The sequence below is a fragment of the Ambystoma mexicanum genome, chromosome 2q (assembly GCF_040938575.1).
Source record: "Ambystoma mexicanum isolate Mex_15411 chromosome 2q, UKY_AmexF1_1, whole genome shotgun sequence".
NCBI classification, from domain to species: Eukaryota; Metazoa; Chordata; class Amphibia; order Caudata; family Ambystomatidae; genus Ambystoma; species Ambystoma mexicanum.
The window spans coordinates 181,245,772-181,267,002 of NC_090924.1; positions in this window are offsets into that span (position 1 = coordinate 181,245,772).

The following is a 21,231-nucleotide window of genomic DNA, read 5'->3' on the forward strand; positions in this document are numbered from 1 at the left end:
GATGGCTACGACCTTTCCTACATTGGAATCTGCCATGGCGCTTCTCTCCGGGACGGCACTCGTCCACGAGCGCCCGGAGACTACGATCCAGCGCACAAAGTGCTTCCGATCAGGTGACCAAACGCCGGCAACAAGCGGCCAGTCGCCGGCAGACTCCCCGTGCAGCGTCGAGGGTCACGTGATGTGGATCCGCGTTTCCCTCGTGACTGTATCACGTGATTAATTCAACACAGTCAAAAGGACAGGGGAAACGCGGAACAAACGCTTCACAGCTGCTTTTCGGAGTGCTGCACGGCGTTTTTGGATCTCGCTTTGAATTCGGATTTCTTTGACCACGGAACGTTTCACGGATTGCTTTTAAACTTTGGATATTGGACCTTGGCTATTGTTTTCTTGGCTTTCGACCCTGGACTGTTAACGGATTGTTTACGGATCATCCACTGGCTTCCTGACCTACAGGTGTACTCCATCAAGAGTGCCCACAAGGACCCTTCTGTTTTCCCTAACCCTTTGAGGCATCCTGACCAGCACATTTGGGTAAGCCCTTTACCTTCTTCCACCATATTGCATTGCGATCTTTGTGACTGTCTGCCCTAATCATTCATTGCCTTACAGTGGTCAGGGGGTCCTTCCGGTGTTCCTGGTTCCAGCTTGATGGCACTCCACACCTGTGGTCTCAAGAATTGCATTGGTAGTGATATTATTCTTACCAGTGTAGTACTTGGGGACGGAGGTATCTTCATCTACACGACCATCAAGATCACAACAGACTGTGAAGCCTTTTGGTCGTCCAGATGGATACTCCGCCGGGGACCCAGTGGCCGCTTTAATGCAAGCAGTCACAGCCCTTAGGACTAAGATGGCCACAGCTACCACTGCTATTCACCAAAGATTGGATGCCTTAAACAGCGTCCAACATCCTTTGCACGTTGATGTCGAATTTGGGGACGCTGCCCCCCAGAAGCCTGTTCCTTCCACAGCTCCTCCGGCTCCCTCTCTGCCCCCTCCTGTGGTACCCCCTAGCCCCATTCCCCTGGCAGCCCCCAAAAGGTTTCATGGAGACCCTAGGAAATATCGCACTTTCTTAAATCAGTGCAAGCTCAATTCTTGTGCCGGCCCTTGGTATTTCCTGATTCCGTCACTAAGGCAGCTTTTCTACTCTCGCATTTGTCAGGAATGGCAGCCACTTGGGCGAACCCTTTTTTAGAAAGTGACCATCCTCCCCTATACAACTTCGACCTCTTGGTTAATGAAATGGCAAAAGTCTTCGACACCAGATATAGGGCACAATCCCAGGACTTGGAGCTTTTGGACCTCACTCAGGGCAGACAGACGCTTATAGAGTACATAACCCGCTTTAACCAGCTGTCTGCGGAGACGTCTTGGCCTGAAAACAAAAAGGCGGTTGTATTCTATAGGGGTCTGAGTAGCACCTTGAAGGATGCCCTCTCAGTTGTCCCATCCTTTCCGGCTATCTATTCAGACCTGGTTGCTCTGGCTTTACAGGTGGATGCCCGAAGGACTGAGCGAAGGGCAGAAGCAGGTTTTTCCGGTCATCACACTTCCCCCTCAACTGATCAAACCCCAGAACCCATGCAAGTAGGCGGGATCCGTAGCCCCATTACCCATACTGAACGGGAATGTAGACATACTGACAATGCTTGTTTCTACTGCGGCATCAGCGCCCACTACGTAAAAGAATGTCCTCGCCGACCCAAAAACAAAAATCCGGGTTTTCAGAAGGCTCGCCCCTGAGATCGGGGGTACGGGCGAGCATTCCACTAACCCCCTCTGATATCGCTTTTGGTCCCATTAAACCAGTGGTGGTCCAGGCTATGCTAATCCCAGCCCGGGAACGCATGCATTTGGTTCACATTGTTATCGATTCAGGTGCCACCGGCTGTTTTATTGACATCACACTGGCTCAACGACTCAACCTACCATTGATCACCAAAGAATGTCCTGAACCAGTACAGGCCATAGACGGTACTTCCCTCGCTTCCGGCCCCATCAAGCAACAGACTGCTCCTTTGGAAGTCGTAATCAAAGGTACCCACAGAGAAACATTAACCTTTGATCTGATCACTACCCCTCAGTTCGGGATTATCCTCGGGATACCGTGGCTGAAACAACACAACCCTCTAATCAACTGGAGTACCGGACAAGTGTTTTTCGAATCCGAGGTCTGTCAGCATTTTTGCCTGGTAGAGTCGGAATCTTTGTCCAGCCCCGCAAGAGTACTAGGAGCCTTGGCTTCCCTAACCTTGGAAGACGGTACCCCTACAACCACTGCCACTTTATCTCATACTGTTGCGGCTGTCACAGCCGGGATACCCTCAGTATACCAGGACTTCCACATGGTGTTTGATAAAGCCTCATCAGAGGGCCTACCGCCTCACAGGCCGTATGACTGCCCCATCGACTTAATACCGGAAGCTCCGGTACCGAGGGGCCGCATATACTCTCTGTCCCAATCAGAAGAACAGGCCCTGAAGGATTACATCCAACAGGCCTTACGGTTAGGTCACATCCGCCCCTCTTGTTCCCCAGCAGCAAGTCCCATTTTCTTCGTTCCGAAGAAAGAAGGTGATCTGCGCCCTTGCGTCGATTATCGGCGGCTAAATTCCATCACCATTAAGAACAGATACCCCATCCCGCTCATTTCCATGTTGTTGGACAGACTGTCTCACGCATCTATCTACACAAAACTAGACTTACGTGGGGCTTACAATCTGATCCGTATGCGAGAAGGGGACGAGTGGAAGACGGCGTTCTGTTCCCGACGAGGACTGTATGAATATACGGTGATGCCATTTGGGCTTTGCAACGCCCCAGCCACCTTCCAACATTTCATAAACGATTTGTTCAGTGATATTCTAGATGTATATATAGTGGTCTATCTAGACGATATCCTGATCTTCTCCCCCACTCTGGAAGAGCATATCATTCACGTCAGAGAAGTCCTGTCCCGCCTCAAAAAGAACGCACTCTTTGCTAAACCTGAAAAATGTCTGTTTCACGCCACCGAAGTTGAGTTCTTAGGATTCCATATAACACCCGGGGGTCTCTCCATGAACCAATCTAAGGTCCGCGCTATCACGGACTGGCCCATCCCTGTTACACTCAAACAGCTGCAGTCTTTTCTTGGTTTCGCGAACTTCTACCGGCGTTATATCGCTGGTTTCTCCTCCATTGTTGCGCCTTTGACTGCACTAACCAGCCCTCTGGTCCACTATCACTGGACACCGGAACATCAAAAGGCGTTTGATACCTTGGAGGAGAGGTTCACCACTGCCCCTGTTCTTCAGCACCCCGATCCTGAACGCCCTTTTGTTTTGGAAGCAGACGCTTCATCGTTTGCATTAGGTGCAGTTCTCTCTCAAACCTGCCCTACCACGGGTCGACTGCACCCGGTGGCTTTCCATTCACGGAAGTTCACTTCATCCGAAGTGCACTATACCGTGACAGAGAAGGAACTATTGGCCATTAAAGACGCTATGCAGACCTGGCGGCATCATCTTCTAGGGGCTAAGCACCAAACCACCATTTATTCCGACCACAAGAATCTACAGGATCTGGCTTCCCTGAAATGCATGAATAGCCATCAAGTACGCTGGCATCTGTTTTTTGCTGCATACGATTTTGTAATAAAGCACCGACCCGGGGTGGTTCATGGTAAAGCAGATGCTCTGTCCCGCTCCCCAGGGGGGGAATCCCTTCCTTTGTTCCCAGATACCTTGCTAGGAGAAGGCCATGTTATCTGTGCCTGCACACCCTCACCGTCCATGTTAACCACCATACCCCACTGGGTTGTTCACAATAGCCATGCAGTCAGTGAATGGGATCTTAAAGTTCAGGACGGCTTGCCGTTTATGCATGGGAAACTATTCTTGCCCACAAGTGACACGCGCACCCAGGCTCTGAACTGGTCGCATGACGCTGCGATCAATGGCCATCCGGGATAACGCCGTACTCTAGATCTATTGAAACAGTGGTGTTGGTGGCCATCGATGAGACGGGATGTAGAGAGCTACGTGAATACCTACTCAGTATGTGCCCAATGTAAATCCAGAAGGGGTCGCCCTCTAGGTCTCCTTCAACCACTACCCATACACCCGAAACCATGGCACACGGTTTCGATGGACCTGATTACGGACTTACCCCGCATACAGGGGTACGACACCATTTGGGTGGTGGTGGACTCTTATACCAAGATGGCCCGTTTCGTGCCTTGCACAGGGATTCCCACGGCACCAGCACTGGCCCGATTGTTTTTCAAATCCATCTTCTGTCTCTTTGGCCTGCTACAGGTTATAGTGTCTGACCGGGGTACCCAGTTCACTTCTCATTTTTGGTGGGCTTTGACGAAGTTGCTGGGCATTGATGTGCATTTCTCTTCCGCTTACCACCCTGAGAATGATGGTCAGACAGAAAGGGTGAACCAATCCCTAGAACAGTACTTGTGATGCCTTACCCTCCAATATCAGGACACATGGCTAAATCTCTTGCACCTGGCGGAATTCTCCTATAACAACGCTCTACACTCTTCAACAGGCTTCTCCCCTTTCTATTCCCTTTATGGCCAACATCCTCGTACCCTTCCTTTCCCAGATTTCACGCCTACGGCCACCCCTGCTGCCAATGCCTGTGCTCGCGATCTAGTCACTGTTCACGCCCAAACCCTTGTCCATTTGCGGGAATCTCAAGTCTCCATGAAGAAAGCGGCTGACAAGAAACGGTTGGTTGCTCCAGAGTATTGGGTGGGGGATCGGGTGTGGTTATCTTCCCGGCCTTTACACATTCCTGGATCCCGTAAACTGCTCCCTCGCTTTGTCGGTCCTTACCGGATCTCCAAAGTCATTAACTCAGTGGCTTTTCGCCTCTCCGTTCCCGCCTCATGGCGGATCCACCCAGTGTTTCACTCTTCCCTGCTCAAGCCCTGCCCTGCTCCTACCCGTATCATAACACCGCCTGCTCCTGTTTCATTGTCATCCCCTGACGTGTTTGAGGTCAGTGCCATCTTGGGTTCCCGTCTCTGTAGGGGTCAGTTGCAGTACCTGGTGGACTGGCTGGGGTATGGTCCTGAGGATCGCTCTTGGGTTTCCTCTCGGAACGTACGGGCCCCGCTTTTGGTTGATCGTTTTCATCGGGACCATCCTTTCAGCCCATGGGGTCGTGGGCCGTTGGGGGGGACTCTGTCACGCCTCCTCCCTGCCACACCATTGCCAGACAACCTTCCAGATTCACATCCACCACCCCTAACCATGCACGCTTCATCCGGCGTGTTCCCCATAACATTCATCGCACTCAGCAACTGAATTACCAAGGATGGCTACGACCTTTCCTACATTGGAATCTGCCATGGCGCTTCTCTCCGGGACGTCACTCGTCCACGGGCGCCCAGAGACTACAATCGAGCGCACAAAGTGCTTCCGATCAGGTGACCAAACGCCGGCAACAGGCAGCCAATCGCCGGCAGACTCCCCGTGCAGCGTCGAGGGTCACGTGATGTGGATCCGCGTTTCCCTCGTGACTGTATCACGTGATTAATTCAACACAGTCAAAAGGACAGGGGAAACGCGGAACAAACGCTTCACAGCTGCTTTTCGGAGTGCTGCACGGCGTTTTTGGATCTCGCTTTGAATTCGGATTTCTTTGACCACGGAACGTTTCACGGATTGCTTTTGGTCTCTTCCTCAGGCTCAGGCGAACTTTAATCTTCAGGCTTCACGACCTTTGGCTCTGCACAAACTTTTGAACTTTGGATATTGGACCTTGACTATTGTTTTCTTGGCTTTCGACCCTGGACTGTTAACGGATTGTTTACGGATCATCCACTGGATACCTGACCTACAGGTGTACTCCATCAAGAGTGCCCACAAGGACCCTTCTGTTTCCCCTAACCCTTTGAGGCATCCTGACCAGCACATTTGGGTAAGCCCTTTACCTTCTTCCACCATATTGCATTGCGATCATTGTGACTGTCTGCCCTAATCATTCATTGACTTACAGTGGTCAGGTAGTCCTTCCGGTGTTCCTGGTTCCAGCTTGACGGCACTCCACACCTGTGGCCTCAAGAATTGCATTGGTAGTGATATTATTCTTACCAGTGTAGTACTTGGGGACGGAGGTATCTTCATCTACACGACCATCAAGATCACAACAGTGAGGTGTTTTTGATGCTTTAATGACGCGGGAGTGGGTTGTGGCCTTGATGATAAGAGGTCATGATGTTATATAAAGCTCGCCTTTGCCAAGCCTTTGAATAATGTATGCAAACATTGTATTATTTTTATTTATCAAATAAAAAAAAATAAAAAAATGTGCTATCACATTGTTTTTGTTTGATATCAAACTTGTTTGATATCCCCCAAAAATATTTATATGAAAATGTGTAAAACATGTGATGTCATTTTTTTATGTCAAACATTTTTGATATTTATTTATGACAAAATTATACTGTTTTTTTAAATATCAAACTTAACAAAAATTGATATCAATTTTTTATATCAAAATAAAAATAAAATATCAACAAAAATGTTTTCTATCAAAACTAAAAACAATTTTTATATAAAATTTGACAACAACTTTATATCAAAATAAAAAAGATATCTAAATTATATTGAATGTTTTATATAAAAATTAAAAATATGTATGTCAAAATTATGATAAGACCTGTATACATTTTATATAAACAGTATGTAATCTTAATATAACATTTGATTATAAAGGCCAGCTTAAGGCTAGGGTGACACAGAGGTGGGCTTTAGAACCCGGACATAAAGCTTTTTGCAACGGGTTGGAAAACACGACACTTTCTGAGCTATCCAAGGGCAGTTCAGAAAATGGCGACTATGATCAGCTATAGCTACGATGCGGGGAGAACAACCCCAGGAGGCCCTGTGGATTTTAAAGTGTATGAGGGGATGGAAGATGCTTAGGATTTAATGGCAGGTTATGAACCCGAAGAGTTTTGGGACAATGACAAAGCGGTTTTGGAGCAACGATTTGCGGGCGATGCAAGCTCTGAAGACAAGGACTGTGACCCTATGAGGCTGCAGGCGAATGTGGCAATGACGCCGGAGACGGATGCCGCCCCCCGGAACCTTGATGAAAAACAAGGGCGTGTGTGTGGCGATGAGATGATCCAGGCGGCGACCGGGACTAATAATACCTATGGTGTTGGTTGTTGAAATCAACATGAAAACACAGGTTATTGTGAAATTAGCCTGTGTAAGACTTGTCTGCTGCTGATGGAGACTGATAGCCTTAAAGACAGTGCATTATTCAGTGCACTTGCTGCTCAAAACAAATTGAAAGCCTGAGGGGGTAACAGTCTGTGTAAGGACTGTCTTACGCTAATGGAGACTGACATGGACACAGCGGCCCACTTCGTGCCATAGAGGCTGAGGCCTGTTTAAAATAGCAGTTATAGATGGTTTTATGGACATAAAATTAATGATCCCCAGCAGGATGCTCACAAATGTCTTACACAGATAATTTGCTAAATAAAATATGTTTTGTGTTGAGCCCTAAACGCATTGTAGATTTTCTGCACTTGATGCAGCCATTGACACAAATAAGGATCGGTGCAGGGACTGAACGATGCATATCTAAAACATTATGGGGTATATAAACTGCGAATAAGCCTCTCTTGAAAATGAAGCAGTTTAGATGCATTTGTTCAATGGGGGTTAGAAACATCATTGAGAAAACAGTTCCCAAATGGGCGGGGAGAAAGTATATATAAATGAGTGCCTAAAGGAGTGTAAGAGCATCGCTTAACAAAGCGGTTACAAGTAATGTGTATGTGCGGTATTCGCATGTATTATGGATTCTATTAATGGGCTGAATATTTATGTTTTTTAATATGAATATATTCTGAATAGGAATTGCTGTTTTAAATGCAAATAAAAATGTGTTGTTTATAAAAACTGACTGTGTCTTTATGTTGAGCTGTTATGGGGTAACATGCCTGCCCTGAATCTGCCGAAAATATATTATGATGAAGGAGTTGTCAGTAGTTATGCCGGGGTTGTCAGCCTATGTCGTAAACTGCGAACTGATGGTGAGAAGGTGTCATAGGGAGCGGATAAGATGTGGCTTTCATGGGAGGATGACTACACGCTAAACAAACTGGCCCAAAAACATTTGAAACCGTGAATGACAGTGGTATGCAATGTTAATCAGCAGTGGCAGGCAGATATTATGGATCTGAGTCAGTTTCGGGAAGATAACAATGGTTTTTGATATATTCTAGCCATCATATACTTTTTTCTAAAAATATCCTTATGTTGAGGCTTTGAAGAACAAAGGCAGGGTTCCCACTAAACTACAGATGAATGCTGGGAAAGAGTTTTCAAATAAGCCGTTGCAGAATCTTCCAAAGCAAAACAGTGTGTACCACTTTGTAACGCACTCTGAAGTTCAAGCCTCCATTGTAGAACGTTTTATACAAACATTTAAAACACGACTCTGATGATTTTTTACAGCAAAAACACATGAAGATTTATGGAGGTACTACCTGCATTTATAAATATATATAACAATACGCACCATAGATCTATTAAAACCACCCGCTGATGTAACATCACAGAATGCCCTGGAGGTCTGGAAAAAACTGTACGGTGAAAGAATTTTCAAAAAGACGAAATTCGTACCACTTCAAAAGGGGGATCATGTGCGGATTTCAAAACACAAGGCCGTCTTTGCAAAGGGATATGAGCAGAACTACAGCGACGATATCTTTATCATAGAAGGAGTGACTCAGAGGGAGGGTGTCTTTATATACACACTAATTAATTATTCGGGGAAGGCTGTTCAAGGTGTTGTTTATAGGAAGGAGATCCAGAAAGCCAGTAAGGACCAGAAGTGAGTTTATAGAATCGAAAAAAATAGTAAAGGCTGTGGAACCAGAAAACAATATCTAGTTAAATGGCTGGGCTGGCCTGACAAATTCAACAGTTGGATGTCAGCCGGATCCCTAGAGACCACGGGTGTGTAACGGTGGTCAAAATGGAGTCTGTGGGCCTCATTACGCGGTAGGCGATAGCCATGGCGCTATTAGCATCATGGCTACCCCCTTACCGCATTCCGGGTCCGGGATCCCGAAATAGGGATTTACTGGGTCATTCAATCTTGGAGGTCCCGGGAAGTCTGCATTCTGGGAACCATTCCCCATTCCCATTCGAGCCCCCATAGGGCTCACTGGGAATGGGGATGGAGTTAATAACGGTACTGCAATTTGGCGTTAAGGAAGGGACCCGCTAAGGGACCTCGGAATAGGGTGGTAAGGGATTACCGGCACTGGTGCCCTTACCGGTGCCAGTAATCCCTTGCCGCCTACTGCGTAGTGAGGCCTTGTATCTTTTTATATCATGCTTCCCAGCAACGCTTCAGCCGAGACATTTTCAGGGAACAAAATATCCAACTTCGCTGAGAAGCTGGCCAAACCCATAAATCTGGAGGTCCCATGGAAGGTGGCGCTCACCGAAGTTAAGTATGTCTGATCGTGGGACAAATGAGCCTCAGGTGAAGCAACCTTTATTATAAAATTAACAAACCTTCCGAGGCTCTGACCAGGTGGAATTCCCAAGGGGCATTATTCAAATATACCGGAACTTGTTAGAGTCATCAACAAAGCTGTACCAAATATACCCAAATATGAGGAAACAATGCTACAACTAGCCCCCCAGCAGCATAAATATTTCTACAGGGTCCATACCTGTCTGTTCAACAGTGGGAAGACTGTGCAACATACTGGAAACTGTGCAACACATTGGAAGTAAAGAACCGTGAGATAATACCTCTGCCAACATTAACAGTGTTTTTTTATAGATTATTGCTCCATAGCAAAGTTGTGGAGTATCAACGGGTGGGGAATAGCTAGGCCCGTTACTTAGAACCGTGGAGATTAAAGGAAAAAACTATATTGTGAACATTCAGTACAACAAACCCGACTATGTTCCTGTGTGTGAAAAACATTCTGAGAACAAACAGAGAAGAGAGTTGGCACCACCATGTATTCAAAAATGTTCAGAATATTCAAGTAAAAATCAAATATTTCAAAAAAGAATATACATCCAATTGAAAAGGAGCTGGCTGTGACAAGTCTGGAGACACCCGGACTTATAATTGCAACACACGCTGGAGACCAAGTAATAATACTGGGTCACACAACCGCTCTCATATGGGGCCCAAGATGGGCACGTATTTATATCTGATTCACGACAATATGTTCAAGTATCCATAATATACCATACTTCTTAGTGTCACTGCCCTGCAGCTGCACAGTGGAGAATTGTTTCTCTCTGTGTATTACAAGATTGGTTTCCTTGTAAGCACGAGTGGATTTTCTCCATGCCTTTGTGCATAATGTCATTTACAACCCACTGCTGAGTGGGCATGAACGCAGGACGTTCTGTTTTTCACCACTGACCGCACCAATGAGACTCGCCCTGATGAAGGAAATAATTTCCGAAATGCATTGGCTTTTTTAGTCTAATACATGTGGATTGCGGCAACTGCTTCCTCACTAAGGATTATTAGTGATAGCTTTTTGTTTGAACTACTATGGATAAATCATTTTTGATATGAATCAGAAAGACTCATCTTCCTTTCTCTAAGAAGTATGGTATATTATGGATACTTGAACATATTGTTGTGAATCAGATATAAATACGTGCCCATCTTGGGCCCCATATGAGAGCAGTTGTGTGACCCAGTATTATTACTTGGTCTCCAGCGTGTGTTGTGAAAAACATTCTGACACTATCAACATACAGATAAGAGATGACCAAGGGCAGATTGTATCATTTAAATATGGAAAAATCTGTCTGCAATTGCACTTCACACCACTCCGGCTGAAAGATTAACAAAGCAGCGTTATAATGGCTGTGGTACGGAACTATGGAGCTCCCGATCCCTAGTTAGAATATTACATTAACCAGGCCGGTTACGACAATCAGCCAAAAATTTTGCGGAACTCTCCTCATTGTTGGGGCGGGGCTCGGCGGTATCTTTAAGAGTCTTTTTAGATGCGCATTGCCCTTTCCACATTGCGGTTTTGAATTAGTTAAACTGCATGTGAAAATGGCCGCCAGCAACATTGCAAAAGACTTTGCGGGAAGCGTGACAGCTGCGGTTGCTGAGCGGCACGCCCAATAGAAAAAGCAGGAGCAGGATGGATCCGGCCTCATTTATAAACCATGTTGGAGTGTTAAGAGGAAGGGGTCAGTGTCTCTGCTGCGGGGCACCCGAAAACCCACCAGGAAAGCAGATCAAAAGCCCGAAGCACACAGGCGAATAGGAAGAAGAAATGTGTCATTTTTTAAAAGGCACATGGGCGGCGATATTTTTTAAAGAACAATGTCCTTCTTACACAGAACCTCGGGGGGAAAGTGTAAAATCAGACCTTGATCTTTTTACAGTGCCCCCGACACAGACCAACATCGATAACAGTTTCTTTATCGAGGTCTCGCCTCTGACAGCTCTATCACCATTAGCCCCCATAAAAGTTTTGTATCGGGCTCGACCGACATGTATCTGGATTTGAACTATATGCTTCTGCATCTAACGTGTAAAATAACAAAGGTGGATGGAACCGACACAGCAGCTACAACACATGTGGGTATGATCACTTATCCGATAGCCAGCATGTTTAATCAGGTGGGCGTGACGTTGGGCTATCGAATGATAACACATAGCGATAATATGTACGCCTACAGGACCTACATAGAGAGTCTGTTAAATTATAGCCCTGATATCCTGAATAAGCAGCTATTGGTGGAGCTTTTTTACCTTGATAATGCAGCGCATTTTGACAACACAGCTCTGGATGGCGATAACAAGGGATTTGTGAAAAGAGCCTATCATTCCAGGGCCAGTACAATATTTGATTTACTGGGCCCCCTACACGCTGACCTTTTCTTTCAGGATAAACTATTGATCAACAGTGTTGATCTTAAAGTGAACCTATCCAGAAATACAGATGCATTTTGCTTCATGAGCAGGGATGCCGAACAGTACAAACTAGTCAGTGCAGTGTATCAGCCAGTTTATTAGTTAAACGTGTAAGCGTCTCTGCGACTATTACACTGGTGCATGCAGATATCTAACGTGAAATATCCTGTGGAGCGAGTCGCTCTTAAAGTCTTCAGCATTCCTACTGGTGGTCGCAACACCAGTCAAGACAACTTGTTTCTGGCACAGCTACCAAAGATACTCATCGTGGGAATTGTTGAAATAACATTGCTTACTGGTGCATAAAAACCCCTTTGAATTCAAATACTGTAACATGAACTATGCGCTCTGCACAAGGACGGTGTTCTAATTCCTGCCAAAGCATATACACCCAATTTTGGATCGCAGAACATAATCAGAGTGTACATGAGGATTGGTGGCTGTCATTTCAACCTCATGAGGAGTGGAAACCTAGGCACTGAAATAAAGTTTGAAAGAAACCTAACTGCCACACATTCCCTGCTATTGTGGAGCATTTTTGATAGCATTCTTGAGATCAACGCGCAAAGAAACATACTTTTAGATATTTAAGGGATACTCTACAGATGGAGTTTTGCGTAAAAATAGACACACTCGAAGAACATTTCATGGTTTGTATGGCAGCAGTAAATGTCCCAAGCATCCACCTGGTAATCGCCCAGTTAGCCTGGTGGTGAACACTGATCCTCAGGCCCGGGCTGGATCACACTGGATAGTTTTGTGGCTGGATGGTGCTAGCAGTGTTTGACAGTTTGGCGCACTTCCTGCAACACCCCATACACGCCAGAGTTTTAATGGACTATGTAAAAAGCATTGCCAAATATTTACATTATATTACTGTACCGGTTCAAAACTCTAAAGCCATGACCTGCTGACAGCACTGTATATTCTTTATCAGCCTAATGTCAGAATGTTAATCGCTGGTGACTGTTTTGAAAAAGTATTTGAGCAATTGCATGCAAAATGACCAAATGGTGACCAGATTTGTTAGATCACGCAAAATGTTTACAGTGAGTCAAAATGTCTATACACTGATACATGTATCAATAAAATAGTTTTAAAAATCAACATGCATTGTACGTTATTATAAATAGTAAATAATATAACATAATAACCAACAAGTCATGTTTATGAATTGAAAACTTTTATTAATAAAATGTTATATTTAATACTGAAAGAAAAGAAAGGTTATAGCAGAATATATCAGCATATAACCTTATATATTCAACAATGATTGGGAGGTTGCATTATTCAGATAGCCATATAGGCCTGGCACGGCCCTGGCGTGGTCTAGACATTTCAGAGGCACGCATGTGGGAGGCAGATAAACAATACGTAAGCCAACTAGTATTCCAATCCTTTTTGGGGCTGGGTGAGCGGAGACTGCTTATGGAGGAGACTAAAGGGGCTAGCTGCTCCAGAAGGCATCATTGGGTGACATTACCCATGTCCAAAGTCGGAATATTTAAATCAGCCACGTGTTTCAGCCTAGTTGGGCATCATCAGTGAGGTGAAGCTGTGCCCAGACCCCCAAGAACAAGTCAATGGGCTGTGTTTGTGCTGGTAGAGAGTTTCCCAGACCCCCCTCTGTTTTGCATACCAAGTAACTTTGGGTCTCACCTTAAGTTACCAGGGGAATCCAGACGTGGACCCCTTGCTCACTGCTCTTAGGCACAGCTTCACCTCACTGATGATGCCCATTTAGGCTGAAACTTGTGTATGGGGTTGCTGTGGTACTCTTTTTCAGAGGAGAATTGCCTAGCATTTCGGTGCTGGACTGCCCCTGGGCAGGACAAAGACGGATATGCAGGGAAATGGCATCTCTGTTAAAAGAACAGTGAGCTAAAGACTTGGTTGAGACTCTCCCAGGGGCCATCCACCCAAGAACAAGTCAATGGGCAGTGTTTGTGCTGGTAGAGAGTTTCCCAGAGCCCCCTCTGTTTTGCAGTGCATATATTTGGTATAATAAACGTTACTTCAAAATACATTTCTGCATCACTATATAAAAGGTGTTGCCTATTCCCTTTGTCAATGTTTTGTTTTTTGTAAGCATGTGCATACAGGTTCAGGACTTAAGTGCATACGTATCAATTTTCATTTTGTCACTGTGGTTACTTTAATCAGTTCTCCCCACAACTATTCGCTTTGTCATGGCTCCACAATTAAAAACCACACCACACAAAGCGCCTACAGCTTGTTTGCACCACTGTTTTCCTAGAGTCAAAGTGTTGTACACTTTCTACTACTTATACATGCCTAATACCATCTCCATCCAAAAGAAATATTTGTTTTAACATAACAAATGTGTTATAAATAGAACAGTGGCTTCTTTAAGCAATCTTCCCTGTGTCTATATAAATGCCCTGTCTGTTGGGTTTGTCAATGGCTTTTTTCCTTCTAAAAATATATAACAATGCAGACTGTCAGTTAATCCTGCTTGCTGCTAAAGAATATACACATTTTGTTTTTAAAGCTCTGTTTGCACCATTAAATAAACATATACAGGGCTAGATTCTAGAACATACACTTTTAAAGGCACACTTTAACTTAAATATATAACAATGCAGGCTGGCAGTTCATCCTGTCTGCACATAGAGAATACATATATTTTGTTTTAAATTGTCTGTTTACCCAAGTAAATAGAAATACACTTCTCTATATAAAAAATGTAGGCTGGCACTTAATCCTGGCTGCACATAGAGAGTAAACATGTTTTGTTTTAAATTGTCTGTTTACCCCCTTACATAAACAAACTTCACTTTTTAAAAATGAAGGCTATCAAATAATTCTGCCTCCACATAAAGAATAAACCACATGTTTGTTTTAAAATGTCTGTTTGCCACATTAAAAAAAAAATACACTTCAGTATATAAAAATGTAGGCTGGCAGTTAATCCTGCCTGCAGCTAAAGAATACACACATTTTGTTTCATAACGTCTGTTTGCAACATTAAATAAAAATACACAGGGCTATATTCTAGAACATACACTTGTAAAGGCTCACTTTAACGTAAACATATAAAAATGCAGGCTGGCAGTTTATCCTGCCTGCACATAGAGAGAAAACACATTTTATTTTAAATTGTCTGTATACCCCATTAAATAAAAATGCACTTCCCTCTATAAAAAATATAGGTTGGCAGTTAACCTTGCCTGCACATAAAGAGTACACACATTTTGTTATAAATTGTCTGTTTACCCCATTTAATAAAAATACACTTCTGTATATAAAAATGTAGGTTGGCAGTTAATCCTGTCTGCAGCTAAAGAATACACACTTTTTGTTTTAAAAGCTCTGTTTGAACTGTTAAATACAAATAGACAGGGCTAGATTCTAGAACATACACGTTTAAAATGGTTTTTACATCTTGTTTAAATACTTTACACTTTTAGAACACAGCTATTTATGTACAAGCTTGCAGTAAATACATAGAATCAGCTCACGTTTAAAAGTAGAATGCCTCTTTCATCACCAGGCTTTAGATGTCCTGGGGTCCTCAATTCCGGCCGGGGCCCCACAGATCGTGCAAATCTCCTGAAATCCACAGCGATGTTCTGGCAGGCTTCCAACACATGGGTTTTTAAAGACATCCAACCCCCACCTCAGCATAACACCCCTCCATTTGGCCTATTCCCTGTGGAGGCTGCTCGGGAGCTTTGAAAACCCCTAGTCACAGGGAGATTAGAATACAAAGGGTCATTGAGATGTCCTTTAGGCACATGTCACAGCATGCTACACAAAGCCCAGCCTGTTAGGCAGATGGCCGGTTCATCCTGCATCTGTATGGCTCAGATGACGATTTCCCTGGGGCTTGAGGGTACATTCTTTAGCTGCTTCTAAATTCGCTCCCTCGTATCGATTGATTCCACTGTTACCATGGATGCCCGACGTGAGGAGCCTACGCAACCCTGATTGTTTCCAGCTCTATATAACTTAGAACGCTTCCGGTTATCGGTGCTTCTGATTGAAGTTACTCTGATACCCTTTGTGTTCCTTCCTGCTTCAAAGTCCAGCAACGTTCTACGGTTGCTATTCAGTTTCCAACTCTCCTCGGCTCTGCCTCCATACCGTCCTGCGGTTCCCAGTTGGAAACTCCACGTCGCCTCACGGTTTCAAATCTGCTCTTCGCTGCTCAACTGCTTCATTTCAATAATTGACTCCTTTCTGCCCCACCGCAGTCAGCCTCCTTGCCGCCTCTCGTCTACAAATCTATTCTTTGCCACTCCCTGGCTTTATTTGTAATTTAACTCCTTGCTGCCTCGTGGCTTCAAATCTGCTCTTTGCTGCTGCCCAACTTCATTTGTCATTTAGCTCCTTGATACCCACGGCAGTAAACCTGCAACTCCTCGCCACCTCACGGCTTCAATTGAGTCAACTACTCATCGTCTCGCAACTTCATTTGAGTTCAGTCCTCGCCGCCTTGCTTCAATCTTACCTGCTTTACGCCGCTACACGGCTCATTTGACATTAACTCCTTGCCGCCCCACGGCATTTACCCTTTGTTTGTCCCACAGATAACTGACATTCAGCTTCATGCCGTCCCACAGCATTACTTCATCACAGCGTCTCTTCCATTCTACAGCAAGGCAGTGTTACTACTGATAACATCAAAGAAGATTAGTCATTGACCACAGCCCTCACCTCGGATTGCTGCTTGGATTGGTTTTGGATTTCCTTTGACTTCTGGTGAACTTGGAACTGCGTACATCTTTGAGTGCGCTCCTGTAACTGACTTTGGGATTTCTCACATGAGAGACGCTCTGCTGCATCTGGAGACCCGAAGACTGGTTAGTGCGTCTTTGTTCCATTCAGGTAGGTCATTACTAACCTTCCATTTTATTTTATCCTTTCACTACCTGTTGTTCTTTCTTGATGGTCGTATGATTCACTTATGGTAGAAGTCCATCCTTAGTAACACCAAAACATCAGATATTCCTTAACTATCGGGTCAGTTCCTTGCTTTCTCTTTGACAAAATTATGGTTAATGGACTTCTAGATACTTACATCTCTCTTTCCCCTTTACAGATTGGCACCTAACAGTTGGTATACTGCTCTTTTACTCTAACAACTGTCCTGTCTGTACCTTCTATGGATGGGGGGGTGTTCAGTGGAAAAGATCACCCTGTTAGTTAGGAGACCCCTGTCAAAGGGGTTCAAGAAAGATAAAGGACTCTCATTTGGTTTCCTGTCGGTGAGTATACTTCAACTGTATCGTTTTAACAGAATCAGAAGCCTTGGATGGCACAGAGGCTCTGGCCGCTGTTACCCATTTAGTGGCTCATGACAATCTCTGTCATAGTATGGATACTTTCCAGGATGTAGCACTTTCAAATATACAGGATGGTACTCAGGCAGTTCTTTCAGCGTCCTATTCACCTTATGCCACCCCAGATCAAGCCCCTGTACCTGTCCTGATGTCCACTCAGTTTTCTTTAGCTCCACCTGAAAAGTTCAACAGTGATCCCAAGGCCTATAGAACCTTCATCAAACAATGCAAACTACACTTTCTTTGTCGCCCTTCCTTTTTTCCTGACTCCACTACCAAGGCTGCATTTGTGCTCTCTTATCTGGGCAGAACAATGGCTGCTTGGGTTAATCCGCTGTTAGAAACAAACAGCCATATGCTGTATGATTGTGATGCCTTGATCACAGCAATGAATCAAATTTTTGATACAAGATACAAAATGCAGGCCACGGACCTGAAATTCCTGCAAATTAGTCATGGGTCTTCTTCACTGCTCTCATATTTGGCCAAAATCAACCAATTGGCAGCATAAACGGATGGCCAGAGGACAAAAAGCTGCTGTATTCTACAAAGGTCTATCTGAAGGTCATAAGGATACACTTGCTGCGGTTCTAGTTGTGCCGATCGTCTTCCCCAAACTGTTGGATCTGGTTCTGCATATCGAAGCCAGATGAGCAGAAATTACAGGAGAATGAAGGACTCCCATTCCAGCAGTTGTCAAAACCCAGGACTCGGCGGTCAGCCACACCGAAGCTGAACCCATGCAGATAGGCACGGTACAAGGTCCTCTGACCACTGCCTTGAGAGAACACCATCACAAGGGTAACCTCTACATGTACTGTGGCTCTGCCGAACACCTCCTACCCCAATGCCCAAAAAGGCCTAAGAAGAAATTGGGGAAACTTCCATGTTCAGTCGTAGATGGAGTCCCTCTGCTGAGTGTTTTCCCTTTGGACTCCAGATTGAATCCAGTTATGTCTTTGGTTTACTTACCCATATCTCTTTGGTTCTCTGGGGTTACGCCCCTGTATTCTCATGCAGTTGTCAATTCTGGTGCCACTGGCAACTATATGGACATAAAATTTGCCTAACAGGCGGGTATTCCTGTTTTGCCCAAATGTAAGCCTGAAATTGTTAATACGGTGGATGGCACTACATTAAATTCCGGTCTCGTTACCGAACAGACCAAATCCATTCTCATGACCACACAAACAGGACATCAGTTCCTGATCTCTCTTGATCTGATTACCACACTGCAGTATGGGATTATATTGGATTTACCCTGGTTACGGTCACAGAACCCTCAGATCGACATGATAAAACACAAGGTTACTTTTGCTTCCTAGTACTGCGATTCTAGTTGTTTTTCTACTGGTGACTTTGTTCCATGGTGTCCTTGTTGTTCTATCCTTGAGTCTGTTTCATCGGCCGGGGCAATTACCAACCGTCCTGAGACCAATTTTCCAGAGGTGTACCAGGATTTCTCTGATGTATTTGATAAGAAAAAGGCAGAACAACTACCGCTTTACTGGCCATACGATTGACCCATTGACTTGATTCCCAGTTCAAAGGTCCCCGCGTGTCATGTCTACTCTTTGACACTGAAGGAAGACAATGTTCTCAAATAATATCTCGAGGACTCAATGGCACGTGGTTTAATTCGTCTTTCAAAGTCTCCAGCAGCTTCTCCACTATTCATTGTACCAACGAAAAGTGAGGATTTGTGAGCCTGCATCAACTACAGATCCCTTAATGCTATCACCATTAAAATCAGTATCCGCTGCCACTCATCTCCGTCTTGTTGGACCAATTGGGATTGTCAGTGATCTTTTCCAAGTTGGACATCAGGGGGGCCTATAATTTGGTGAGTATATGGGATGGAGATGAATGGAAAGCAGCCTTTAAGACACGCCACGGGTTGTTCAAGAGTGTGGTAATGCCTTTTAGCCTCTGCAATGCACCTGCAAGCTTTCAATATTTCATAAACAATGTCTTTCATGACATGCTGGATCAGTATGCCGTTATCTATTTAGATGACATCCTGATATATTCTGTTCATATGACTAGCATGTCAAGCATGTCCGTTTGGTTCTGCAGAGATTAAGGAAGAATAACCTGTATGCCAGTGCAAATAAATGTGTCTTCAATACTAACATGGTTGCGTTTGATGGGTACAACCTGATTGACGAGGGAATTAAGATAAGCAATTTTAAGGTCAAGGCTGTTTTGGAAAGGCCTGTTCCTACTTTTGTTAAAACATTACAATCATTCTTGGGTATTGCTCACTTTTACAGGAGATTTGTGCATTCTTTCTCCTCCATTGCTTTGCCCTTGGCTAGTCTCACTAGTACCAAGGCACCCTTTTGTTGGGCTCCAGCTGCTCAGGCCACCTTTGTTGCACTCAAAACCGTGTTTACTACTGCTCTGGTTTTGCAACACCCGGACCCATTACAGCTGTTTTCTATCGAGGCAGATGCTTCCAGCATTGCTATAGGTGCTGTCTGCCAGGAATATGGTTTGGGGCAGAAAAAGACTAGTAAAATGTGTGAAGTAGTGTTTGAACTACCTTCCCAGCAGCCTATCGGCCTGTTACGCTCACCTTGTCTCCGCAGGGACGTCAGACGTTGGTGGGAGGACAGCCGTCTGGACTGCTGGGCTAGATAACTCGGGAGATATAGTCTGCTCGGGGTCTGCTCCTAGGATGTAAAGCAAGGTCAGCTGTGGGCTACTGGTGCATGTGTCCGCCCAGACCTCCCTCCCTGGTTGCTCTTCCCTTTCCCTGGGTATTGGACACTCCCCTTGAATGCTCGTCACCTGATATTTGTGGTTGGTGGGCTATCCGTCCTGCTATTCATTGCATGGGGCGCTGTTGCAGGGCACAGGCTCTGATGGAACAAGTTACGTCACAGGTCTGCATGCCCAGTCCGGCTGTGGCTAAGACTAGCCTGCCCTGATTAGCCAAGATAAGTCTTTCCTTGTTTCTGCCTTGTTATCTGTCTTTCTCTTGACTTTTCCATTGTTTTGTTCTGTCTCCTTTCTTGTCGTCTTGCTTACTCCCTTTTAAGGTGTTTTAGCGTTGTCCTTGCTGTTAGCATTAGCTTTTACATGCTGTTCTTTCTCTCACTTATTTTTTCCTTCCTCGGCAGGTGCCGAGATGAAGTTGGTGTTCGCGGGGCAAAATGCTCTGACCTACTCTGCTTTGGATGAGCTTGCGAAGAGATGGAGCGTTGCGCAAAATAACCCGGTAAGTGTGGCTGCGTGGGGTTTAATTTGCAGGGTGCACGTGATTCTTTTGTTTTCCCAATCTGACCTGTTGTCTTTCTTGTTCTTTCTTCCAGGTGCCGAGTAGCTGTGGTTCTGAGGATCGATGACTAAGCCGCTGCTGGAGTTCTACGGCGACGACCGGAAACAAGTAAGGGTTGTTCTAATAGTGTTTGTTTTGTCTTCTTCCTTGCAGCTCAAGGTGGATGTCGTTGGAGCCAAAGCAAGTCCCGATGCTGCAGAAAACAGAGAGCTGGTGCCGGTGAGCATCACGCTGCTTGGGAGCAGAGTAACGCAAAGCATGGAATTCATCAGGGGTGGAGTTTAAATACTCGACCACACCCTGCCACTCCCAAAAGACTAGCCTGCATACACTGCTTGCAGGCAGAAGCAGTAACTCACCAACCCTCCATTTTGGAATAAGGGGGAAGCACTTCCTTTTCCATATTAGCCTGGAGCCAAAGGCGCGAGGGCTTAGCCCAGTTGACTCCTTCTGCTGCACAGTGTGATCTGTTCAGAGTGGGGCCCAGGAAATGTTTAAAGGCTCTCACTACATTATTGTTATGCGCGCAGTTTCTCGGAACGGTGTATGTACTTTTTGTGCCACCAGAAAAATCACGGGAGTCGGCCGAACTTCGTGTTGTGGTTCACGGGGAGGAATATCTCGAACTTCGGTCTTCCGAGGCGGCTGGAGGTTGCCATGGAAGCTTAGCAATACGTTGCT